Source organism: Serinus canaria, chromosome 6 (assembly GCF_022539315.1).
Source record: "Serinus canaria isolate serCan28SL12 chromosome 6, serCan2020, whole genome shotgun sequence".
In the NCBI taxonomy this organism is placed as follows: Eukaryota; Metazoa; Chordata; class Aves; order Passeriformes; family Fringillidae; genus Serinus; species Serinus canaria.
This window is the reverse complement of record NC_066320.1, coordinates 24,740,065-24,767,792: the sequence shown is the minus strand read 5'-3', so window position 1 is coordinate 24,767,792 and position 27,728 is coordinate 24,740,065. Positions and strand designations below refer to the sequence as shown.

General features: G+C 40.8%; 1 protein-coding gene across 3 annotated transcripts in view; it reads right to left on the bottom strand.

The window, feature by feature from the left end:
* SMC3 (structural maintenance of chromosomes 3) overlaps positions 1-27,728 on the bottom strand; it is a 1,169,611-nt gene that overhangs the window by 636,267 nt on the left and 505,616 nt on the right. The window lies entirely within an intron of this gene.

Below are 27,728 nucleotides of genomic sequence, written 5' to 3'. Positions count from 1 at the left end.
TGAAAAACCACAGTTCTTTAACCTTTTACTCAAGTCACCTAGATTGCAAGAGATTTCCACCATACATTTTCTTGTGGAGGAACAAACAAACAAACATTTGTGGAGGCATTTCTTGTGCTTCATCAGGCTGAGCACTGTTAGATGATTATGTTTGCATTTCAAGGAGTAATGCATGCATGAGTGGGTCTTTACAAGCAGTTCATACAGGAGCATAGGGAGGATTTTTTAAAGTGGGAGGGCTGTCTGTGCTGCTTGAGAAGAAAAAGGGAAGGATTGGATGAGAAGGTTCTGTTGGATCTCTCTTGTAGCTTTTGGATTGCTTGGAGGATTTTCCAGTTCATTGAGAGGCAGCCCACACCTGACTGGGATCACCAAAGACAGAATCCTGCAGTGTGAAACTGCACAGGATGTCTCTGGAGTGCCTCCAAGGTGCTTGCAGCTGCAGGAACTCTTGGAGAATCCTCTGAAGTCAGAGAGTTTCTCTCTCTTTCTGTCCTCACACTGCTTTTGCCTACTGGAAACAAACAAACCCAGGAGCATGGGCCAGGGAGATGCAGGAATGTCACCATCTGCCATGTAGAACCTCTGGGAAGGGAGCAAGAATGGCTTGGAAAGCTTTTCTAACAGGATACTGGGGACAGAGACAGCACATTAAAAACCAATGAGTTTTAGTGGGAGTTTTGGGAGGGGAATGGAAAAATAGCTGCTTTTTTTTTTTTCTTTTTTCCAAGAGCTGACTACTTGCCCCATGAAAAGATCTGATCTTCATCTTCTAAACCCACTTTCCAATTGGTGATATGGACAATTTGTTCTGAAAAGCAGGAAATATCATGTGCAAGAGTAAATTGCAATCATGATCCTTGCAAATTAACAGTGACTCAGAATTCATTCAGGTGGCCCTCAGTGATAGGTACCGATTCCATCCAGTCCTGGAGACAGTGCTGTGTCATTTTTTTCTTATGCTGTTAATTTAGATTAATGGCTTTTATTGTTGGTTGTCAGATTTGACTGATTGAACAGTAAAGTTACATTTCATTTCCTCTCTTTCGTTATGACACTCAATGAGGAAAAATACAAATGAATTCACATTTAATTGTAGCATAGAATTTTTTTCCCTCTGGTTTCAAGAACAAGCATAAAGAACTGTGCAAAAGCAATGTCTAGGTTGGTGATTGCATTAGTGTAAATTCTCTAAATGTTTGTTCTTTCTGTCTGTGGTGAGTAGTTGAGACAGAAGTTGTTTTTCATTGCCAGTTAATAACTTTCTGTGATTCTGAAAATATCTACAGAAAGATCTGTCATATCCTTGCAAAGACATTTTTTTCACTGCTTCACTTCTCTCCCTGGATTAATTTCCCCCTTCTGTATAATCTTAATCTCACTTTCCCTGACCTACCCACAGAGAAGGGAAGAAAGCCTTAGAAAGAGAGCAGGTGTTAGAAGTCAGTGCATGTGCAAATTTAATTGGATACACAGGAAAATGTCAGTTCTAGAAGCTGATCAATCAATCAGTGCTAGCAAATACCCTCATGGACTCTTACAAAAGATGAAAAATGGAAAGAACAGAAATGTCCTTACTGGGCTTTTTCTGAGCAGCAAAGTGGTTTCATTCTTCTCTCCTGTATCTCAAAATATGTTGGCCAGTGTTCCAATGCTGAAGGACACTTGTGGTGTGGCTTTGAGCTGGTCAGTCACAGGCTCCTGGATGTTGTGGGGAGCTGAGTTCAGTGGAAAAGCCAGTTAAACTGCTTGAAGCAGTGAAGGAGTTTCAAACCTGAACCCACCACCCATAGCATCGGGCTGTGGGTAAAGCAGAATAAATTAATTGAAGTGTATATTCTGCAGAGAGAGTGGAATAGATATTTCAGATCAACAGGCTGTAGGGCTTGGGAAAACAGGAAAGCTAAGAGGAGGTCTAGTAAGGGGATAATAATAAGAAACTTATGGGGTGAAATAAAGCCATGAAGTGACAGAATTTCTGATTCCTGACAGTGATTTTTGTCCAAGGACACAACTTATTTTGGTTTATTGCTAAGCTCCTCAGGAAAAACAGTGCTTGGGTATGTGGGTTTTAAACATAGAAGAGTCTACACTGAAGGGATTACCAGTCTCATACCACTGGTGATGTTATTTTTCTCACAGTGTAAATGAACTTCCAGGACACTAGATAATGGATCACAGTCTAAAACACAAATAAAATAGATCTTCTAAATTAATTACATTTTTTAAAAATAAAGCTATTTTTTCAAGATGTCAAACCCTTTCAAAAGGAGCCAATTCCCTGATCTTCTTGTGCTACTTAAGGCCAGGTTTTATTACTTAAGGCTAGGTTTTATATCTCTGCTGAACTAACCTAAGCAATCCTAAATCACATTTTTAAAAGTCTTTTTTAGTTTAAAGAAAAATATATTGTGTTTAAATATAATTTTCAAAAAAACACTGGACGTTGTGTCCAACAGTCTGCCTGACCAGACCTGGAGACGCTGCTGATCACTGCCTCCTCTACACTCCTTGAAAGCCCTCAGGTTAGCAACCACCACACCTGCCTGAAATGCTAAGTGATCAGACTCTCATTTCATGGTAGTCTCCTTTCTCTTAAGTCCTTACATTTGTTTCATTTTTCCCTGGAATAAATTCACTGCTGGTAAACATCGCCGTAAGAGACCAAAACACAAAATGCAGATGTCTTGTTGTGCCTATGCCCATGAGAGGCTCTGCTGTGCAGTGATTGTATAAAGAGTTGTAAGGGCAGCCTTGAAGGTTGTTTGGGTGTGCAAGCAAGGGAAGTGATGAGCCTGTGAGTGCTGTCCAACAGGGCAGGTAACAGGACCTGCCATGGTGTGGGATATACTCCTTCCTCTTCCAGGGTCTGAAGAGCTAAGGGGGATTTCAAAGAGTTAAAATTTCTTCTTTCCTTGTTCTAAATCTATGACAGCCCTTAAAGGAAAAGCAACTTGCATCTACTTCAATCAATGGATGAGGAGTATACAGGACAGAGAGGGATATTTATAGTCCCAACTATTTCTCCACTGCATTTTTAAAATGTCATTAGAAGAAAGTTTCTTAGCTGCTCTGGAATGTTTTTCTGTGCAATCAAGTCATTTTTGTCCCTGGTCAATGAGTTTTGTTACTGGAATGTAAGCCATCAGACCTGTCTGGTCTCTTTTTCCATAAAAAGTGAGCCTGTGGTTTTCAAAGTGCAAACCATCAGCCTTAAATCAGTACTTTGCTAAAAAGCCACTGGCAAGAGCATTCTGGAAAGTTTAGGGGTGAAAATGGCACTTACCTGTAAAGTTATTTTGTGAACTCAAGTTGATATAAGGCAAATAATTCAGGAAAGGATTAGGCACTTACATGAATATGAATAACACCAGCAGTTGCACAGGGAAAGAGAAAATTTACAAGGGTTATCAATCCTTACACTTCAGAGCATGGGACCATTTCTGGGAAGAAATATTTTTCTGCCTATACAGCCCTTAATCCTCAGAGGCCTCAGTGTTTGACACCAGCCTTTAAAGCATCTCTCAGTGACTTGGAATGAGGGTCACAACAAAACTCAGGGTAAGGTGTGTGAGTTTCTTTAGGATATTAGAAAGTCAGAAGGGCTGGAAAATCCCATGGATCCCCACTAGTCATGATGTAGGGGCTTAACAATTCAGATGTTTTTCTAGAAAACTTTGAAATGAGAATTTCTGTTTCCAACTGGAGGGCGATAACTCTTTTAAGTATGTTGAGGGTCACTGACATGTTTCCCTCATAGTTAAATATAGTGAGATGTTCCCCACCTTTGGCCTGGCAAGAAATTTACTGAGATACCACTAAATCATAAAGCACTGGGAGAAGAGGTCTTCCTTGATCCCACAGTACACACTGCCACCTGAATTATGAATTCCACATCCAGATGTGGAAAGCTCATGCTGTCCTTACTTTTCCCCTCAAATTTACACTCCCTGGGGACACAAAGAGTCGCTGACAGTTTGCACAGATGTGGTGTTAAATTGGTACAGCAAAATTTATGGAAAGACAAAGAGAAGTAAGCTTGTGCTGTAAAGACACTCTAAATAGTAATTTTCTGTTGCCTTTCTAAGAAGGCAGGGAAGAGAGATTTATCATGAGTGTAACTCTGCCAAACTGGGTAGAACTGCACAGGGGGGGTTGTCCTTTGTGATGTTGTCCTGACTGAAAGGAGAGGGTCTTACCTTGAATTGCTTCAAGTGCTTGTTCCCCAGCTCAGATGAAAAAATGGAACTTAAGGCTCTGCATGTCCTCCAGTGCTTCATGTAGGAATATTTCATTGCCAAAAATACACCACGACCTCATGCTTGCCAGTCCTCATTTGCCTTGATGTCTCGAATGCAATATCCTGGATTTCATTAGGAGATACAGATCCGATATAGGAAGACAGTGAAGTCAAGGGAATTATTTTGAACTCAAACCCTCTAAAACACAACATCATATCACGGTAAAACCACCAGCTGGAATGAAGACAGACAGTTTAATTTATTGAAGTACAGGAAATCAAAGAAATCTGTCAAAAAGACTACTGGCTTCCACAAGATGACGATAATGGACTTGGGAGGTCCTGCAACACCCTAACCCTAGCCCTAGGCGGTAAAAGCCGCCGGGAGCTAAGCTGGCTCCAAGGAAAAAGCCGTGCAGGAAGCCATGTTGTGGGGCTTTCATGCTCTCCTGGGCATGCCTTTTGAAGTGGCAGTGTGCACAGGGCTTTGTCTTCTTAAAAACCCTAACCCTAGGCAGAACCCTAACCCTAACCCTAGGCGATAAAAGCCGCCTGGTGCTAAGGCTGGCTCCAAGGAAAAAGCTGTGGAGGAAGCCATGTTGTGGCGCATTCGTTCTCTCTTGGCCATGCCTTTTGCAGTGGCAGCATGTGCGGAGATGTGGGCTTATTTTTCTTTAAAACCCTCACTGTTGGCAGAGCCCTAACCCTAACCCTAAGCAGTAAATGCCGCCTGGGACTAAGGCTGGCTCTAAGGAAAAAGCTGTGGAGAAAGCCATGTTGTGGCGCTTTTGTGCTCTCTTCAGCATTCTTTTGCGGTGGCTCTGTGCGCTGAGCCTGGGGCTTTGTCTCCTTAAAAACCCTAACCCTAGGCAGAACCCTAACCCTAGGCAGAACCCTAACCCTAACCCTAGGCGGAACCCTAACCCTAACCCTAGGCGGAACCCTAACCCTAACCCTAGGCAGAACCCTAACCCTAACCCTAGGCGGAATCCTAACCCTAACCTTAACTCTAATACTAACCCTAGGCAGAACCCTAACCCTAATCCTAGGCACCACCCTAACCCTAGTTGGTAAAAGTCATCTTGGGCTAAGCTGGCTCCAAGGAAAAAGCCCTTTAGGAAGCCATGTTGTGGCGCTTTCGTGCTCTCCTCGGCATGCCTTGTGCAGCGGCAGCGTGCGCGGAGCTGCGGGCTTTGTCTTCTTAAAATTCCTCACCCTAGGCGGCACCCTGGACTATCTTATGATGAGACAAAAGTGAGTTTGTCTAACAACAAAAATGAAGATTTTAAAGGAATTGCTCAAAAATGCGGAGGGTTGTTTTGTTATGTTTTGTTTTAAAAACCCATGTTTTAGTTGAAAATTAACAGTAGACTTCTAAATAATATTACTATTATTACTATTACTATTACTATAAGATATTACTACCACTATCACTAGTTATGTTAGTAAGACCCAAACAGTGATAGTCCTTCCCCACATGGCATGGCATTTAGTAAATGGCTTTCTTCTTCCTTGACTCAGTGAATATTTCCTGTATCTTGAATGTATGAAAAGAAAATTACTTCAAGGCCAAAAAAAAAAAGAAAAAAAGAAAAAAAAGACAACTTTTTGAATCTGGAATCAGGAAAATTAGCTGTGAATTTCCCATGCAGGAGAGCTGGAGCAGTCAGGTTGTGTGTGCACTAGTAGCTGTTGCCTCTCCCAGCAGAACAGCAGCAGCTCCCTTTACTCACCCCAGTCCTCTGTGTGCCTGTGGCTTCCTTGGATCCCTGCCCATGCTGGTGAGCAGCAGCTGAGGCTCTGTGCCCCTCACTGATGGATCCAGCTCTTCCTGGCTCACTCCTTTATCCTGGCAGTTCAGTGAGACTTGCAAGACTCCACTGTTCCTGGGACTTATCTCCCTTTCAAATGTGTTTGAAATTGGCAAGTGTGTTCAAAAGTAATTAAGGGAGGAATGACAGACAGTTTGACAAAGTATCCTATTTCCTTAGGAAATCAGGCTAAATAAAGGGGATTGTCATGCAAAATCATAAATTTTCCCAAACAAAAACTTCTTTTGTTCCCTTGGGCATCAAAGATTAGCAAAACCTGGAAGAATTTTAAACTTCAATTTAAACTTCAGAGCTTGCACTAGCAGTTTGCTATTGGATTGTCAATTATCTTGGTCTTTTTAATTAACTCTGCTTTTAGGCTCTGGTACAATATTTATTTATTCTGTTTTTAAAGGAAAAAAATGGGAACATCAGACTTAATGGAAATAAAACTGGCTTTCCATGGAGGGAAAAAAACCATAAACATAATTTCATCCAACATTTGAAGATTTTTTTTTTAAGGTTTTCCATTAGTGTGGTCTGGTAAATGGTGAGAAAGTGATTATTTTCTAATGTATGGTCTAGTTCCTTCCTGATCAATGATTTATTTGTCAGCTTTTCTATTGGACTCATTTATATGAGTCCAATAGAAAAGCTGACAAATTTACTTTTGGTGGAGAACTGAAGGTGCTGTGAGTGTGAGGCAGCCCATGATGGGTGTGTGTGTGTGTGTGTGTGTGTGTGTGTGTGTGTGTGTATAATTCCTCACATAGATTTGAAAGTAAAGTCACAACTGACCTCAAACAAAGGAAAGTAAAAGAGGCTTTTCTGCCTAAAGTTGTGACCACAGGCCAGAAGACATCAGGATCACAGTACATCAAGTGTAACACACACAGAGGAATTCTCACATATCCTGTCCTAATGAATGCAGAAGTTGGAGCCTGCAATTTGGTCATGAAGATCAACTGAGAGCAAGAGAAACAGGATAAAGGAGCTCTCTCCTTTGGCTTGAGCATGAGTTTTCAGGATCATCTTTCCTGCAGCACTTCTGTAACTCAGAGAGTGCTGGCACTTGACTTCCATGCTGGGAATTGGCTGGAGAGCTGCACGTCCACAGGCTGAGCTGAGAGGCAGAGCAGCTGCATATTGAGGCTGTAACCTCTCGTGCTCTTTATGGTTTGAGAGATGAGAATTTTCATGTGGGCTGTTTACTTGCAGAATGCTTAAGCAGAGGCAGAGTGAGACCAGTACTGCCTGGAATTTGCACAGATAAAATTGGACTTCATGGAGGAACCTATGTGCCTGAGATTTTTCTTCCCCCATGCCACAACAGGTGAAGGTTTTCCTGGAGCACTGGAGAAACAGGATCTCTCTCAGGAATTCCTCATGATCTTTCTGACACACTAAGATGGAATTTCCTCAAAACTAGTGCTGATATGAGATCTTTTCAGAATCAGAGCCAACAAAACAAACTTTTTTTTTTTTGGTGTGGCACAAGACCTTTGAGATGTTTCATTTGATAATTCAGTGAAACTGGATGCCCAAGATACATTTATTTTTCTCTCTGTGTGTATGAGTTTCAAAACTTTTGACCACTTCTTCATTATAAGACTATTTTTTGAATATTGCTCATTTTAAAGTTCCCATGGTAGAACAAATAGCAAATAATAGCTTGAACTATTTTAATAATGTCTGACTGATGACTAGACACATAGATAATTTTGTAGCTCTTTAATAGATTTTTTTTTTAATTAGACCATGTCTTCAAACAAGATCCCAAATTACAGTTTTAATCTTTGCCAAGAGACAATTTCCTCTCCTTGCATTGTGTTGGTGCTTCACTATTACTAGCAATAAAGAAATAAATAGCAGAAACCTGATTTTTTATTATGTCGCAGTGGTACTCTGAAATCAAAGCATCCTAGGATCATGAAGATAAATGAGTTAATCAATGGACATTTGCAGAGGGTAGTCAGGTTCCAGCATTTTCTTCTGTGTTTCTTTCCTTCCATATGGAAATTTACTATAATCAAGCTGACTCCAACACAGTTTTGTGAGGAAACAGGTAAGTCAAACCCATGCCTGCAGGACAGAAAATATGATGTGCTTGCTGGGACTCCTGTTACAAAGAAGGAGGAAAGAGAAATTCTTTTCATTTTCTTTCATAATGAATCCTTATTGGATCAGGAGCAAAACTGAATTCAAGATATTCAGCTACAGAATTAGAGGAATCTTTATTAAAGTGCAAACAACTGTACATTCACACATATGTCTTGAATAGAGTAATGTTGGGGAAGGTGAAATGCCTTATAGTCAAAAATACCTATTTTTACAGCTCCTTAGTGCTGCTATCAAAAAAAAGAAAGATAACATTGAAAAATCAGAGAAGCAGAGGAGCCAATAACATATACTTTATATATCAACATGCACAGTGTGTGTGTACTTCCATCTATACATATCATAAATGTGTGGGGTTTATATGCATATATATATCCATATACATATGCATACACAATGCTCAAAAAAGTAATGTAGATGTTCTGCTATGGAAATGTAGGATGCTGGGAGTGATTTATAACTTCACATGAACCTAAAGTATTTTCCTGTTCATTCTACATTTGTAGAACTGGGCAGCTACTGGATTGCATCAAAATGTGTTTTCTTATGAGCTGGTGAGAAATTGTGACCTCTGTGGAAATGCTAACAGCACATATGTGATGCACAGCTCTGGTGGTAAAATCAGGGCAGAGAGGACCTTAAAAGCCAGGGTGGAATAGGGTGAAGAAGAGGAAACACAATAGATTTCAGAGTTGAAATATTTTTGAAAGGTGAAACAGGGAGAGAGAACAGGGTCACCAGAGTGAATCATTGCATCCACAGATGCTCCTGCAGTCTGAAATCTTCACCCACTCTGAACCGAGTGGTAAAACAAAGTTAATTGCTCAAGCCTCCTTGTAGCACAGTAAAAAGCCTGAGAGTGTTTCTGTCCTCAGGAAGTGAAGAGTAGAAATGTCTTAGAGTAAGAATTGCTTGCAGTCAGTAGAGTTTGATGCTGAGCTGCAATAATTGCAAAAGCTTTCATGGGAACAGCTGGGTGTTAAGTATTTGTCTGTGCTGCTTTCACAGACTCTTTTGACCATCTTTGGAACTTAATGCCTACATATTGGGTTCAAGTGCTTTGGTAGCCATTTGGGACTGGATTCAACCACCCTGCTTCAGGATGACCAAACTCATCTTTTAGACAGAAAGAACATCTATTACAGTGATTTTCAACGTTTTCCTTGAGAAAACTATTTTCTTGTCCATACTCAGAATTGCTGAGCTTCCAAGTCTCCCCATGTTCACCCCATCAAGCTGGGAGCAATATGAGATTGCTGCAGCTGTTTCTGGCCACTGTCAGCGAACCAAAGACCAAGCAAACTTCATCTTCCTTACAGCTGCTTTTACTGTCTCCATTTTCAGATAAATAGCAGTGATGGAAAGGACTGCAGTGGCAGGAGAAGGATAGTTTTGAGAAGCAGTTGACTAAGGGTTTAAATATTTGCCTGCTCCATGTCCCAGGATATGATCTGTACACTTTCTCCCTGTCCTTACTCAGATTTGCAATGTTCTTGTAGCAGGTGAAGTGCTGCTTTGTGGGCTGCCAGTCCCTGAAACGGCTAAATCAAAGTGCTCTGGTGCATTGAATTCTGGCATTATTATTCAGTAAATTGTGTCTCTTCCCCTCATCTGCTCCCTCTTGATACTTCTTGTTATTTACCAGCCACTGCCTCTGACTCCGGAGGAATGCAGCCCCGATATCCGAGCGGAGAGAAGCACGCTGGGGGACAGAGGTGACTCCTGAGGCATCCCTCACCCAGCACACCTCCAGACACATTAACAATGCTGCATCCACAGCTGTTTATCAAGTGCCACAAGCAGCTCCTCAAGTGCTGTTGGATGTACTTCTAACTCTGTTAGACTGTAAAGTAGAGAAGGAGCCAAATCCCAGCAGCTGTAGTGGGCTGGGAGAGCAAAGGCAGCACAGGCTAGAGATTAAATCCAGTAGCTATAAACCCAGCCAAAATCTCCTTAGCTTTCCAGTGAATAATCCTCTGGTCTGCAATATTAATTCACCAGTTTGGAGATATTTCCCCAACCAACAAAGTTCATTCAATCTACTTACATGTTTCTCCAAGGCTTGGATCTGATCTGGGGTTGGGGCAGTGCTAGCTTCCTGTAAAAAATCCATGGTATTTTGGAATGATTTCATTTCAACTGGGTCAACCTCTGCTATGCTCTGAAAGGTCCTTTTACCTGGCAGAAGAAATACTTCATTCTTTAATATTTTTCAGAAAGGAAGGACCTAGTCTGAACCCAAAGGCTGGTCAGTCAGTTTGGACTGTTTTACTCAATTTCTTTTGACAGTTAACTCAGTTCTGCAATGTCTTTTTGATCTGCAGCCCAAAGGATGATTAGCTGAAGAGCTGTGGCTGTATTACCCTTTAAGGGCAAGCTATGATCCTTGTAAAAGCTTTTCAATCATGCTCCAAAGTCCTCTAGGACAGGTAACATGTTTATTTAACACTTTTCTGAGAATTACTTGATTTTTATACATTTGTGACTAGGAACACACTTTGATGAGCCAGATACTGGAGTTACTGGGGAAAAGCCTGTACTCAGTGACTGCATTCTGTGATTATCTGACCACACAGCTCTTTGAGAGCTATTAATTCTCTGTCAATATTTTTGATATTGCAACCTTCTGGCTGCCTTCCCTTTTTGCCTGGTCAGTCATGTCCCACCTAGCTGAGGTGGATTTGGAAAATTCTTCCCCCAGATGGAAAAAAAGACTTAAAAAAGGGAGGAGGGGAAAGGAATGCAGAAAAAAATGGACAAATATTTAACCTGAACTCAGGATTTTAAAATAATCTCCTTCCTTTCCATCTTGGGATGCTGAGCACCAAGTGGACACCCACTGGCATATCCCTGTGAAGGGCTGAGGGTTAAGTGTCTGTATGCTCTGTTCCAGAGCTCAGAGAAAAGCCTGTGCAGAAACTCCTACTGACTTTCCTAAGCTAAGAATTCTGCCTCTGCTGGGATAGCTGTATTACAGCAATTTTCCTGTTGGCACTTGGGGAACGTGGAGCCAGGACAATTTGGCCAATTTTAAAAATAAAAGGTCTGTTTGTTGTTTTGCAATTGCTTCTGGCAAACGTGAACTAGTTGATGGGATTAGTGGGATGGCTTTGGCAAGGTAGCTTGTTTCTTCAGGTTCTCCCACCCCTCATCTGTCCATTTTAGCAAGTTTTGCTAAATTGGCAGCATCTAAAAAATAATTAAAGGGGGGGAATCACATATTTAGAGGCAGTGAAGCCAAAAGCTGAAATGCAGTGGCTTTTACATTTTGTCAAATTGAATATCTACTATCAAGAGTAAAAACTGTAAAAAATGACTGCAACAAAAAAGGGAAGAAAAAGAAATAGAAGTTTTCCTCATCTTAAGTGTATCTGTGTCAGTCTTCCAACCTGCAAAACCAAAGGTTAAACTGTTTCTTGGGAACAGAAAAACAGGCAATTGAAAGAGAAATTATTTGAAAAAAGTTTTGCTAAGGCACTGATTTGGAAAGATACAGGGATATGGGAGATGCTTAAGGCACATGGGCAATTTCCTGGTCAGTGCCTCCAGGTGCTGTAAGGCTGAGTGGTCTATGGCCTCCCTTTGCCTCTTCAGTGTCTCTTGGAATAAAAGCAGGGAGGTTTTGCTCAAAAGCCTCATGCTGTTTAACTGGTGTACAACCCTAAAAGGGATTGCTATGCCAGAGTCCTTGACCTTTGTGAGGTCTGCAGCCCACCCTCCCCTCCTGCAGCTGCAGTGTTTGACACAGGTACTGCTCTGGAGCAATGAGATCTGGTGGAATTGATGCTGAAATAATTTGTGGATCCCATAACAGGTCCTGTAGTCAAAGCCAGCAATGCACAGTGTGAGTATGACCTTAGCCCAAAAATGGCTTTGGGTTCATATTCAGAAGAACCGACTTTCAGATAGACAGGTGAGGGACATCATTCAGCCTGATGGTGCAGGTTCACAGGGGGAACTGGGTGCCATCGGTGTAAAACTTGGGCTTTAGGGTAAAACTCCACCCCGATTTCACTGCCTCATTTCTTGTTCCATCCTGATACCTGGCATATATTCAATTTCTTTACAATAATAGACAGTTTCTTCATCTGCTGCCCTTTTGCTGTGTGATGGCTATAAACCACTGGTTACAAAGCTTGAGTGTCTCAGAATCTACTGACATTTAAGGAAAAAGATTACCAAGCCCTTGAAAGGAGCACAGCACTGAAATACACAAAGAAGCAAGTGCAACTTCCTTGCTGTTAGAGCGATAAAGAAATTAATGGCACACCAGGTTCCAAAATCCCACTGCTGTTTGGAGATATCGCCTTTTTCCTCTCTCTTTTTTTTTTTTTTTAAACTCTTTTCTCCCTCCACAATGTATGAAGGCAGCTGCAGTTAAAGGGATGGCAAGGCACAGAAAAGATATTGCTTCCCGTGAGTTTTATGAAGCTGATATCAATCTTTTTTTTTTCATAAACTTCAGTCCTGTTATTACCCTAAAAGCGTGTTCCACAGCATTTAATGTGACACTGATGAGAATACAAATAAGGGGAGGTGAGGGAGATGGAGGGCAGAGAGAGAAGAATCAAATGATGTTAAATGCAAGGAGCTGAACAGCACTTCCACACCCATTGCCATCGAGGGGAGTTTGAAGGGGCCAAGAAAGCGTGGAGCATCTGAATTGTGTTTGGGGACAGTAAATCAATTTGAGCTTCCACAATGAGGTAAGAAATATCATCTGAGGAAGGTGAGAAAAGAAATTTAGGTTATGGAGGCATGAAGGCTTGCATGTGAGCTAATGAGGCATGCTTTAGTTAAGTGTTGTGTAGAAAGACAGGGTATAGATGTCCTTGAATGTGGGATGATATGGGGTGGAAAACAAATGCTGTGGATTTTCTAAACTTTCACCTGGAAGTGTATGAAATGCTGATTAATTTGATGTCACATTTAGCCAGTGCTTGTCTATGTTTTAGTGGATGTGAATAACTTTTCATAGAGAAATGTTCTTGTTCCTGAATACTAAGACAAGGTTGGGCCACTTGTTCTGTCCCTTATCTGATACATGAATAGTCAGAAACTGGCATGTCCAAGAGAAGAGGTAATTTTTCATACAGGGTGTAGTTATGAAATTAATTGCTTCAGGACATTGGGCATACGTAGTTTGCAGATCTGAGCAGAGGCTGGACAAATTCATGGAGGAAAATCTACTCAGAATTACTGCACATCCATTAATAATCCAATAATGTTTGGTTTGGGCAGTCCTTGAGATGCAAAGTGCTGGAGATTAGAGAGTGCATGACTGTCCAAGGCTTATCTTCCTTCCTTGGCATCTGCAGTGCCACAGGGCAACTAACAAGTGAGCATTCATCCAGCTCATGAAGTCACTTCTTTGCCCAGGCCACATCCTCAGACTTTATGGCTGTGAGGAAGTGGACAGGACAGTAGAGAACAGAAGGAAATAACAAATTTGATCTTGGAAATGAACCTGGAGAAGTGGTGGAGTGTGAGTTGGACATGAACTTGACTGCAGTCAGAGCAATGACACCTTTCTGTTCATCACTTCTCTCCAGTGTGATGCACTATCACATCATTCCTCAGACAGTAGCTGAGGAATCCAAGAAGGCAGATAGCAGAATTTTTGGGAATTCTATGTTAGCACTTTCAAGGAGCATTGCTGTGAAGAGGATGTAAATGAAATGGTGACAAGATACCTGATAGGGTCATAGCAACACTGCAGGCTTTCTTTTGACAGCTTTTTCAGGCTCTCTAAATTCTCCATAAATATATTAATATTTTGAATGAATTCTACCATATGCGATATATATTGTCAGTTCATAATTTCAGTTCAGATGCTCTGTGCCTAATTTGCATACCTGAGTAAATGAGGGAAATTGATCTAATTTTCAGGTTATTATTCCAACTGAGGATTCAGAGTGTGCACATGAAGACTGTATGTAATTTTCTACAAGCATGAAACTTTTCCTATAACTCAATATGCATTTTGATACGAAGAAAAACTACTTTTAACATCTCAATGTTTGTCAAAACCACTATAATACTGTTGAGAAATAATAAAATAGTGAGACAGATTGCAGCAGTCAGAGTATCTGTCCTTTGAGTTTTGATGAGATGTAAAATTGGTTGAAGTTATTTCAGATTTTGGCAAAAGAAGTCTGCTTTGAAATGTGACTATTTCATGAGAGTTTTCAATGGCTCTTCAAGTGACACAAAGTACTCTCATGTCACTGTTAGACACCCTAACCTATGCAGCTGTTCTTACATAAGAAATTTACTTTGCAAAGGTAATTCATAGCTGAGGACCAAAACAGTTCTTCAGGGCTCATAGAAAAAGAACCAAGGAGAGAGAAAGAGAACTCCAGGAGAGAGTGCAAATCTTCAAAGCAACACCTTTCTCAGGTGTTTACTGTCTAAATGCTCAGTGGAGGAAGAGGGGATGTCTGTTGACATGTTTTCAAGGCAACCAACACTAACAATGTAATCTGTAGGCTTAATCCAGCAATTTTTTGGTGTGAAGTTTTGTTCCAGCCATGTAATTACACATAATTTAGTGCTGGATGGCTTTCAACTCCTCCGTGTACAGGCTAAATTTTCTTAACACTTGGATAACTTGGACTGCAACTTTTTATAGGAAGGGACTGTGGTCTTTGTTCAATGTTCTGCTTGGGGTTCCTTAAGAATTTCAAGAAGCACAATAATAAATTGAAAAAAACAATGGCACTTCATGATGCTCAGGCACACTGTTTGTTTTATGGGGATCTATCCCTGAGAAGTGGAACAATTGGTGCCAAAGTTCTCTGCTGGCAGCAAATGAGTTCCTTACAGATGTGTGATTATTTGTGGCTTTGGTATAACATACACAGAAGAAAAATCTTCCTATGTATCTATGCATTCATATTTAATTCTGTTCTTACAGTGTCAAGATTTTGACAGCAAAACCCATTAAGTCCTGAATAAAAAGAACCACGCCAACACCATCAAATAATTTCCCAAACACCTCAGGTTTTTTGGGGGTTTTTGGTTGTTTGGGGTTTTTTGTGCTTTTGTTTGGTTGTTTGTTGTTTTGTTGCTTTTTGGTTGTTTTTTTTTTGGTTTTGTATTTTTTGTGGGTTTTTTTTTTTTTTGTTGTTTTTGTTTTTGTTTTTGTTTTTTTCCCCAGAAAAAGCCCTCAAACAATGGGAAAGCACCAAAGAATTCCTTCTTTTTTTCTTCTTCAAAGTCAGGAAGAAATCATCTTGAAATCCTCTACAAAAGCATGGGTTTTGTCCATTTCAGGTAAGGCAGGAAGATCACAGAAGTGTCCTGGTTGTATAAAGAAAAGCTCTAATGCTGGTGTCACCAGTTCACTGCCTGTCTTTCTAGAATGGCCCCATGGGACCCTGGTGCCATGAAACCCCCCAGCCTTTGTCACAAGTCTCTTTTCCCAAGCTGCTTGTGACTATTTTCAGTACTTTATGAACAGAGGGAGTCTGTGCTCTGCTTCTCTCTCCTGTTGTGGATGATGTTTCTATTTGCCTGATGAATTTCCCCCTTTCCTTATCTAGTCTTTGTCCCCTTGTGTAATTATGAGGAGCAGACCTATTTTCTTTAGAGGTGATGATGAACTGCAAGCAGGACAGGGGAAAACAGACCAGGTCACGATGTGATTACACCTGTACTCATAAGAGCAGGGGTTGATTATGCCTACAAAGCTAATAAAAAAAAACCCTAATTACTTGTCATGTGATTCTGCTGGCACCCAACAGGTGGCAAATCAATTTTCACAATTTTCACCCAATTTAAACTTTATTTTTAAAAAAGGTTCTTTAGGAAACAGAGACTACAATTTATTTATTTTATTTTATATTATTTTATTTTGGTTTTATATCTTTTATTTCGTAAAACTTGATTCTGCCGAATATTAAGAGACCTATCTAATAGCAACACATTTTTAAAGTAATGAAATATTTACAGCTGGAGTCTTCAACAGAGGAACAGTAGAGTGTGTTTATTTTGCAGCTCAGTAAATTATATATATACACCAAGAATCAAATGGATGCTTTCAGTTGATCATGCTAATCCAAACAAGCTTTCTTTATGGTTTTTAATCTGGAGAATTTGTTTTCCACTCCCATGCAAATAATTATCAAAGCATCTATTAAACACTATAAATAAATCCAGGCCCTAAAATTTGTCTCCAGACTCTAAACACACAGCATGGCTGCGGGGCAAATCATCCCTCAGCAAAGGCTGCTGGTTTTGTCGCTCTCCCTGGGCCCTTCCTAGACTCTTAAAGGAAAACTACAGAGATAGCTAAATAAACATTTACTAAATAAGAACATATATATTGAAATTTATGCAAAACTGTTCAGAAATATCTGGCAAAATTTATGTCTCGCTATAGCAGTAATGCATGCTTGTAGTTTTTCCAAATGCTTTGCCAAGTCCAAGATGTATAAAAGCTGAATTCTGTTTCAGCACTTATTTCCACAACCTGTTTACCAGGTAAAGTCCCAATATGGAACTTCTGCAGCCAGATTCCCTGGAGCATTTGGGAAAAAGGAACAAATTACATGGAAATACAGCATATGCTGTTAGCCAGATGACCTCTGCTGTTGCTTAAACTCAGTAGAATTCACCCCTGCACAAGTTAATAATTTGAAAAGGGCAACTTGCAAGGGAGCAAGATAAAAATTCAGGAAGCACAGAAAACTTGAAAACTCAGATAGAACCTCAGAAACCTGTTTAAAAAGTAAGGATCTCAATTTATGCAAATGTCTGTTGACCTGTATTTGCACGTGTTTACTCAGAAAGTGGCAATTTCCCTGCTTCCAGTCTGCTTCCCTGTTATCAGTGCTCGTTGCTTTGGGTGCAAAATATGAGTTGCAGCATCCAGTAGAGAGCCAGTGGTGAGGCCCTGAGCTGCCTGTTGGGTCTGTGGTGGAAGCTGCTCCTGGTCACAGCATTCAGCTGTAAACATGCACTCAGTGGCCACTAAAGGGGACTTGAAAGGGCTGGATTTGATGATGTCATTTTTACTCATTGTTTACTATTGAATCTGGTGAGCCTCGAGTAGCCATAAAAAGGAAGAGCCACGCACACTTTACCTGAGAGAATAAAACAGAGATGTGGATATAAAAGGGTGACTCAGCCAAAATCAGACTAGAACTCATCACAATTCTCACCAGAAACCCAGAATTACTCTGAGTTTCATAGGAAAGCTTCCTTATCATGAATACTGCATTCAGATGGTTTGTCTCACACTTTTCTCCAGTACTGGAGCAGGATCAGACTTTATTAGATGAACATGCCTTCTGATTCAGCTGGAACAGTTGGATTTGTACCATAGTTATTCCATCGCCATGCCACTGGAGCCCACAACAAGTTAATCCCCATTAGCCAAAGAAATGGCCTAAATTTTTATTAGGATCTTTTTTTTTAAGACGTTAAATGAGAAAAATATCACTAGAAAAAGTGCAGAAAGCAAAAAGCTTGGAATTGCTTAGCTGGTTCTTTCCAGCTGGATTGTTCTCTAATGCTGAACGTTAATTGGAAAATAACAGCATTCCTGCCTGCTTTTAGAAAATCAATATGAGAGGTTTTTTTGTCCCCCTCCCCCTGTTCAGGTTAATTCATTACCAGGATATTTTTAGATTACTGAATAAATAAAAAACAGCCCTTTTCCAGTCAAAAGCTAATAACTATAACCAGCCAGAAAGAGATCTCCTGAGTGCAGTTCTCCCCCTGCCTTCAGTGCTGCTCACTGATATCCATGCCAACCGCCTGCCCCAAATCACTTGTCAGCCCTTCCACAAAGCTGGATATGCATCCTATGCTCCTTTGAACTGGCACAAGCTGGAGGATCAATGGCTCTGTTTGGCAGGGGCTGAGCTGCTGGACATTTTCTAGCAGCAGCAGCTTGGCAGGGCTGGCTCAGTGTAAGGATGTTGATGCCAGCTCACCACTCCCTGTGAACCAAGGGAAAGAGGAAGGCAGAAGAGAGGGCAGAACTGGAAATGCAAAGAGGCAACATCATATTTTACAGAGGATGCCTCACAACATGAAAACCAATAATTCTAGCAACGTTGTTTTGCATTTTTTTTTAATACATAGTCCTGCTCAAATCCCCCTGGATCTAATTAAAACTTTGTTGGCCACCCACCAATCATGATAATTATGTTGTCTGGCAAAAACAACAACAACAAAGACGCAATAAGATTGTGCAGAATGATGCACCTACCTGACAAAACAAAACAAAACAAAAAACCAATCCAGGCCCCATGCCTTGTTTTTTAATTTTTTACCTCTTTTGGAAAGTGAAAAACGTACCAAACTTTAAAAGACACAGAGTTTGAACCTCAAAGAGTCAACAGATGCCGAAAACACCAAAATACCCAGTGTGTCAATGACTATTTGAAATCATGAGAAGGAAATCTTGCAGAAGACAGAGGCTTCATAAAAAATATTAAAATGAGCTGACTACTGGGAGTGCCTGAGTGAGAAAAGAAGCTTTTACTGCAGTTAAAGAGCGGACACTCAAGATGTGTTTAGGGCAGTCTCCACTAATAAACCAGGACTTGCTCATGTTCCTCCCAAGCAAGATCAGAGACCCTGAGTTTATTCCTTGTTCTCTCAAGTTCTCTGGATGCTGCTGCCCTGAGATCTGGCTTATTCCATGACAGCAAACATATCTGTTATGCTGCAAACGAACTTGATCCAAATTCTATGGAAATCAATGATGAGACTCCCACTGATTGCAATCAGGCATAAGGGAACAAAAATGCACACGGAGACTTGGTCAGACTGGAAAATTGAAGACATTTTAAAACAGAATATCCAGGAGTCTGGATAAAAATGCTAAAAACTACTCTGGGCTGAATGAAGACAAAAGAGAAGCACACTTCATATCTTTTGAACAAACATTGTCTCAAAGAGAGGGGAAAATCAGAGTGATTCAGACTTGGACTAATATACGATGCAAACACTGGCAAGCATGGCTTTGGCATAAGAAAGGCACAAACCCCGAATTATTATTAATTGCATGAAAGTAAATGCAAATGGAGTTTTTCCCCTAAGCTTTCTCAATGTGAGAATAGATATTAAACACACAAGCAATGACACTCTGTAATCTCAGGAAATGCTTGCAATGAAATCAGCAGAAGCATTGCTTATGAGTTCCTTCCATTACTTGGGCTATTTATTGACCTTTGTGTGTGTATACATGTATTAAACTGACAGAGTTATTGTTTTTTCATCACCTTTATTTAATAAATCTCATTTTTCTAGATGAAAAGGTTTTTTATTGATGAGGAGGGGATTTCTTTCTCTTTTTTGTTCAAGGTTTCGATAAAAATCTGACATAATTTTAAACTATTTTGAAATTATTTTATAGAGTCCTTTTTATACCTAATTTCAAGTTTAACCATAAAATTACATTATCAGTTTCCTGTTTACCAGAAACAAATATGTGTATATGAGCTTTAATCTTTCAGGTGCTGCACCCACAGATGTCCCAGATAAATTGCTAAGAGCTGTGAGCAAGAAAGAATCTAGTACCAAAAATATGGAAAGAAATTATTTTTATATTGCAAGATGTTCTGTAAAACATCTCAATTATTTTAAATCATACAAATAATGTTTTTTTGGTTTTTTTTTTTTTAATTCCGTGCCAAATGGAGTTTAAAAAAGGGACCAAAGAGGTTCAGAAATCTAATATTAACTTCAAGGTAATTGTAAAAGATTGTCCAGATTAAAAAAAAAAATGTTTCTCTTTTATATATCTGCAGATAAACTTATTTGTTTTAAATACACCTATTTAAAAAAAAATACTTTGTGGCTGGCAAAAATAGCTCCAGAGACTATTTTAAAGAGAAAAAAAGAAAACGAAAAAAGAGAGAGAAACCCTTTTTGAAATGCTAGAGTGGAATAGTTTAATTTTACTGCTTTGGCTTTGTTTTTTTTGTGCTGGAACACTTCAGATTAGATTTAGAGCAAATAGGAGCTTTGTCTTCATACTGTTCTCCACAGTGAAGACGACAAGTTATTTTTTCTAATTTTTTTAAAAGAAATATAAGAAAACAGAGGAAGAATGTTTATAATCTTATATAAACCCATGACATCAGGAGCCTGAAATTCCCTACATGATTCTTGATGAAAAGATTGACAACAAAGAATTATATATTTCCTTTGCGTTTTCTCCTGATTTTCCACTACCCATTCCAATTCCTTCCTTCTGGAAGTTTCTCACCAAGGTAGGACTGACAAGCTGTCTCATGACTGTTTCCTCTTCCCTCCTTAGAGGGTGTATCTCTCCCTGTCCTACCAAGCTACAAAATCACAGCTGGATGCCACAGATCTGAGAAGCTGCTGAAGGAACTGCCAGGCTGGAGGGAGAAAAGGGGAGAGGAAGATTCCCTTTCTTCATCTGCCTTGGATTCTGGCCAGATAGATCCTATTAACATTAACTTTCCAAACAGATGCCCCAATTGGGAAGGTGTCTCTAACTAGGCACCGTGCTGCTCAGATGTGGATGTCTGCCCTGGTTATCATCCAGCAGCAAAATTCATGTGAATATCCTCCACCCTGTTTTAGGAGAAATGGCTGAATTAATGAGGACAGGTTTAACTGATGACCAGATCCTTCTCTCCTGATTGTGTACCATGGGAGTGTGTGTATGGAAAGCTCTGCTGGTTGATCTGTGAGTGATCTAACTGTCTCCAGAAAAGGATTTCTGACCATGACTTAAGAAACAATGCATCAGTGAAGCAGGACAGAGTTGCCTCACAGAAATTTTTTTCTGGTCATTTTTTCAGTTCTGAAATAAAATACTGTCAATGAGCAAGCTCACATCTTCCATCAGCCTCAAGGGTTCTCATTTTTTTCACATTTTTTTACTTTTCTTGCAGTAAAAAGGTAGTTTAAAGTAAAAAGGTTTCTTTCTTCTATGAGGAATTTTATCTTTAGTTGTACTTGGAACTTCTACTTCATCAACACTTCTGGCTAAGAGAAATCAAGCAAGGTGCACAAGCAAGAAAACACCATCTGTAACGATGACAAACTATAAGCACCATTCACAGGCCATTAAGTTTGTAATCTTTTTCTCTTCATCATTATTCTCTTACCTCCATTAAATTCTTCCACAACCAAGTGCAGAAGCCAAAGGTGACGGCGGGAGAGTGATAGACAAGAATTTTTATTGTCCTGTCAATGCAGATAAACCCAGAGCTGAGAGAATGTCAGGTGAACTTCCCCAGTGACAACTGAAGTTCGGTATTCTCTGAAAAAGGAAGAAAATACAAATTATTTTTATGCCTTTTAGGCTTTTAAGATTTATCTTACAGAAGTATCTTGACTCTGTGGAAGGCTAGTCAGGCCCTGACTGGTATTTATTGTTCACAGGAAACTATTATCTGCACTTGATCAGTCTGCTTCAAACTGCAGATTTGCGAGGTTGCAAAGACAATCAGATGCATCCAGCTGCCATGATTCTCCTGGGGAACTGGAAAGGACTAGAAGATGATGGAATGAAAATGACTCAGTGGACACAGGTAAGCCACTTGCAAATGATTGTGAACAGCTGCAAAGACCCTCTGCTGGTCAGGGAAAGAAAAGTTTGCGGTTTGCATCTCCACACAACAAAAAGAAGAGAAAGGAACTTGCTGAGAGTCAGATATAGAATAGATACATTCCCACAGGAACAACAGAGAGAGTCAGGTAATGGCCAGTTTTTCTAGCATGGCCAAATTTAGGACGTTATAGCACAACAGTTGCCAATTTTTGTTGGCAGTGAGTGCCATCACTGGTAGTAGCGTTACATTAGAACATGCAGTTTGCCTTATTTGCAAAGAGAAACCCCACTGCAAACCCCAGACATTTTCTAGTCAGTTGATTCCCAGTTGCTGACACTTGCAATGCAATCAACTTCCACAGCTCTGTCAATTGCTGAAACCTGCCCACAATCCTCAGTTTACCATGAGACTGTGTTGGAGCCAGTGTTAAAGTAGTCAGTGTTAAAACAGTCAGCTGTTTAGTAGCTGAAGACCTTCAGGTTGGTCAAGAATGACTTTCTAAATTCATTCTCATTTTTCCTGGTTGCATTCTTGCCTTTCATGTGGTTGGAAGTGTTCACAGCATACATTTTAGTTATTGATGGCAAAAACCTTCTGGGTATTATGGGGTTGCTTTAAAGCAGTCAGGATGAAATGTGACAATTGCTGGGTCATCCCTGTGGTTATCATTCATATTGGCAGTGGTGAATGAGTTGACTACAAGATACACCTCAGGCTTCCTCCTTTTGCCAATATTTACTAGTTTCAAAGCTGTTATAATACAGCTCATTCTATCTGTGAGCTCCAGCTCAGTTTCTCCTCAGCTCCAAGCTCAGAGCACCAGCTGAGTACGTGCAGTCCTGATGTAAGTGCAGTTCTTGCAATTCTACTTCACACTCAACCAACTATGAAACCCAGCAGAATCTAAAACCAGCTCTTCGGGGCAGATTTCCAGGTTTCTTAGGCTGCAAAAGCTGATCAAGAGAGAATGTCAGCTGGGAATTTCAAGCAGCAGATTTTCTCATTCTGGGGCCTGTGGTTTTTTGTTTTTTTTTTTTTTTTTTGCTTCTAAATCCCGTGGTTTATTACTGATGGGAGCAAAACTCAGGAGCACAGGGTGGCAATGGATTGATGTGTCCAGATCACAAGGGGAGAGGATCACTGCAACAGTGAAATTCAAAACCAGCACAGAGGAGCAGATGTCACACAAGAAGAAACAGGATTCAGTCCCAGGATTCTGGCAAAGAGTGCTGGACTCAACACCAGCACAGAGATGGTAGTTGTGCAGCCACATGAGAATTGCTTCAGCACCTGACTGGGAGTAGGAGCTTCTTTGGAGAGGTAACATGCTCCCTTCCTCCCATGGCAAATCCACCCTTGGTTTATCACCTGGGCACAGCTGGCCCAGGGAATATCTGCAGCTGTAAGAGCAGGAAGGAGGTCTGAGCCCAGACAGTAAAAAGCAGACCCTGTACCATGAGTGCGGGATTTCCTGTCCCATTTGTGGTTGGTGGGATGGTGTAAAAACGCTCTGGATCCAGAGATGGAAGTGAAACAGAGGAATTACATAAGAGAATTTCCAGAGAGAAAATCCAGACAAGTCCTACTGTCCTCAGAGAGAGCTGCTGGCTAACAAGCATAACTAGATATTTCAATATAAACAGGTTTTGAGTAAAACTGCAACCAGGTACTGGTGCTGAGCACCTTCCTGCACTTGGAGGCAATCCCACTGACTGAATCTGCTCAGCCCCCAGCCTCCTTGCCAGACACATGAATGTATGAATTCTCCATCTGAGGATTTAGCAAAGCAAAATGGCTCTCTAAGTTACAAAGAGTCAAATTCTTGCACTTTCCTTGAGATTACTTTAAACCTCAGTCTTTGCAACAGGCTGCAGCAAGAGGGAGTTCAAGAACAAAAAGCCCTCGCTGTTAATATTTATGGCAACTAAAGCAAAATTGCAACACATTTACAGATGAATAGCAGCCCTTGGTAAAAGCTGCACCAGCCTAATTTTAGGACAGCACTGGTTTGGCATTTGATTGTGTGGAGTAACAAAGGAGAGATTTCATGTTAATTAATTTAGAGGAATTATTAGTGTCAAAAATAAATAGTTCAATCACCTTTCCAAAAATAGTCTGAGGAAGGGAAATGAATCTCAGTGGAAAGAAGATAGAGGTTTTCTTTCAGTAACAGATTTTTTTCAAATATTTTGGTCACTTTTTGTCAAATGCATTGCCCCAATATAAGTAATAGGATTTATTTATAATAACACCTATGTAACAATTATCTACCTGTTATTGGTCCAAATAACCCATATGGCTAAATAAATTCCATTTGTTCAGTGAAATAAAGAAGCACTAGGAAGTAGTTGGTTTGATATATATATATAGTCCCTGTCTTATTTAAAGAATGAAGCATCCAAACCCTATTTAGAAAACAAAACAAAGAAAAAAAGCACTCAACTTTTTTGTGATATTTACAGCTGAAAGTAATTCCTCCCCCCCCCCAAGGGAAACTGCAAGAAGACCTGTTGTATCCTGATTTGTTTGTTTGTATTTTTTTAAACAGATTCTGTTTGGGGGAATTATGTGTAATGTCAAACTACAGTATTCATCACTCACCATGGCTTGATAGGAATCAATGGAGCAGTGTTCTTCTTGGTCTCCCTGCATCACACAGTCTTCTCTGAGAAAAGTCATTATTTAAAATGAGTGTAGAGTCAAAAAATCCTGATTATACAAATATTTACTAGGTAAAGATTATACTCCTTTGCCTAAAAGACATTCAGATTCACAAAGGGCCAGGCTATGTTAGGCCCTTGCCTCATACTAAAAACTCAGCTGGTTAAGCCCACCCAATTCTGTTTCCTTCTCTGTATCCTCTTTCATTCCTTTTTCTCCCTTCCTTCCATCACAGTACAGGCAGTGTTGGCACAGTCCCTGAGGTGCTTCCATCACACAGGGTGCATCGTCTAGCATGTTTCAGGAGACAGGAATGCTGTGGAGCCAGGAAGTCTCTCAGGACCACATTTTTCACAAAAGTAGTCTCTGATTGCGAGTATGAAACACTCCAGGGGAAAGGATTCCTGCAGATGGCAGATTATTGCAATCACTGTCATAAGGATTTATGTCCTTGACCAAGCCCATATTTCCACCTGTCTCAGAACCTGCTCAGTCCCAAGTGAAGATTTGTGTACTCATCCACGTTTCAAGCTGTTCTTGCTTCTCTTCTCAAGGCTATATAAATCCTGAGGAAAATGCTTTCTCCACTGCAACATATACCTAGAAATGGCATCTACCTCCTTCCCTAGATTCCAGTTTATTCTTCCTGAACCCAGAAGCAAGAAACTCCCCCAACACTCTTGTGTATGTGCAGATCACTGGCTTTGAGGTACTTCCCCCTGGTGCTGATGAAAACCCCCAGCCACTGCTCATCCTGGCAAAGGCAGAGGCTGAAGAGGTCAGCTAAAACCTGCAATTTTAATTATGCCTGCCTCCTCTTCCATGGTTCCTATGGGTTGCTCATATCTCCTCTCTCCAGGCAATTCTGGACATGTGAAACCGAACAGTCTCCTGACCAGGTAGTGCAGCAGCTCTCATGGAAAACACCTTCTCACCAGACGCTGGAGCTGCACGTGTGGCACTAAAATATCAGATTAAGTGGTGCCTCAGGTGTGGGTACCAATGAATGAATGCAGCCTTTCCTTTCTCTGGGCACAGCCATGGAGTTCAGTCACATCACACCAGCTTCTTTTTGTCCGAGTACAGGAACTCAATCCCTGCTCCCAACTGAGAAAGCTATCCCTTACATCAAAGGACAGCAGATTATTCTTTTGTGCCAAAGACTCTGGTTTCTTATCTCTGACAGCTCAATCATCACATCATCTGTGGCAAAAGATGGCTGGCAGCAAGATTAGATTACAGCGATTTAAAATGTCTCTCTCAGATAAGTGCAGACCATGAGTATTCAAAAGTACACATAATCAGATTGTAAACTTGACTATCACAGCTTGCCTCAGACACCAAGAGTATAAATACAGATTAGACAAATTTTGGGAAGACAGGTCCATTAAAAGTCCTACTACATTATTACTTATTAAAAGTTAGGGATCAAGTGCTGCTGTTGCAATCTCCTAAACTGATAATTCCTGAAAACAGGGCTCAGGGGAAGGCTCATACTGTATGTGTCTGTCCTGTGTCCACCCAACAAGGTCTAAGCTGGAAAATGTCTCTGTGGTCCTCAGGCTGGATCCAGTGTTTTCTCTCCATGACTGATTCTTGGGCATTTGCTGAAGAGCTCTGCAGGTGCAGTGTGTTCACACTGCATCACTGCATAAGGTGTGCTCCATCCCTATCACTCGATGGCCACTCATCACAATGCAGAGATAATCATCTGCCTAAATGAGACAGCTATACTGTTTCTCTCCTTAGCCTTAGCCACTCATTGACATGCAAATCTCTATTACATTCCCAAGAGAAATTTCCTCTGACCTCTTACTAATTTCCTTCTTCCAAGTTCTTTTTCTGTCTCACCTACTCGTCCCTGTATTTCATTCCTTTAGATTAAAGCCTCCTTAAGAGACTTGTGCTGGGAAGGTGACACTTTTTAGTTGATCCTCTGGGATAGATCCACCTGGTCAATCTGTTGAATAGAAGATAAAGGATTTGGCTGATGACAAGGTAATCCACCTCCAATCATCATTACTACTCTGCTGATCATACTTTGACTCAGTTTCCTCCAAAAGTGGCCTTTGTGAGAAGTTTTGGGCTTAGTAAAGGAAAGGAGCTGTTTAAGCGTGAGTGTTAATTATTGTTATTACCCGACAGGCTGTAACTAATAGTAACCATTTAGCTGGGAGATATGGAAACAGGTATGCAGTTAATTGCTAGATTTAGCTGAGGTCAGGTGGTTACATTGCAGACAATCCATCATTGTTGTAAGCAGCATGAAGTTATGCCCAGCCTGAATTACTGTGAGTCTCCCTTCACCTCTGGTCCTGTGCTAATATCCCAAGACGTGTCACCAGTGAGCATTTGAGTGAAATCTCTAGAAGAATGTGGAACAAATCTGTAAATCGTTTTCTGAAATGCCCTGCCAAAAAAAAAAAAAAAAAAAAAAAAAAAAAGAAAAAGAAAAAGAGAAAATCAATAAGGTCTTCTGTGTCAGGAAGGAAATGTTAAAAATATTAATTAAAAAATAAACTCTCCCGTAAATCAAATGGGAATGAGTGGGAGCAGGCAGACGGGGATGGAATAAAATTCCAGTGGAACAGCTTCCAATTCCCTCCAGTTTTCATGACCGTGGGCATTTGGAAGTGCCTGACAAAGCTCAGGGCCCTGTCCTGCTGTGCAGGCAGTAACCAGCAGTGCTGTCTGTGGTCAGGACCAGCAGCTCCCGTGCCCTGCAGACACCAGGCTCTGCAGGCAGAGCCGGGTGATCTCCTCCGGCCACCACTGCTACTGCTCCCCCTGCGGGGAGGACATCTACCGAGAGAGGAGCACAGCTCCTGCGGGAGAAATTGCTGGTCCTAAAAGCGTGAGAGACAGCTAAAGCAACAAGGGTTTTTTTTCTGCTGATAAACCGCTGGAGGGGAATCTCCCTCTCCACCAAGTGCTGTCATTTCATTTCCAAAAGCTTGTCCCTGTCTCCATCAGCATTTATGTGGGTACATCTGTGCCGTGCATGAGTGATTTATTTAAGCATCAGCAGCTACTGTACACGACAGTACAGTGAAGCACAAGCGGGGGAGGGAACAGAGGGCAGAAATGCGACTTTCCCTCTGTAAAAGCAAGCACAGGTGCCTGTTCTGAGCATCTCCAGTGCACTTACACCAGTCACGGGAGGAGAGAAAAAGAAAGGGTTATTTTCTCAGACCTTTAAGGCCACTTAATTATTCTAATTAAAACATTTCCTCTGGGAAGACTATACGCACACGCATGTACTGTTCCTCCACTTCGCACATCTGCTTCCAGTCGAGGCGTGGAAGTTTCAGTATGCTGGGGAGCAGGCTTTAGGGGTTTGAACTGACGGGA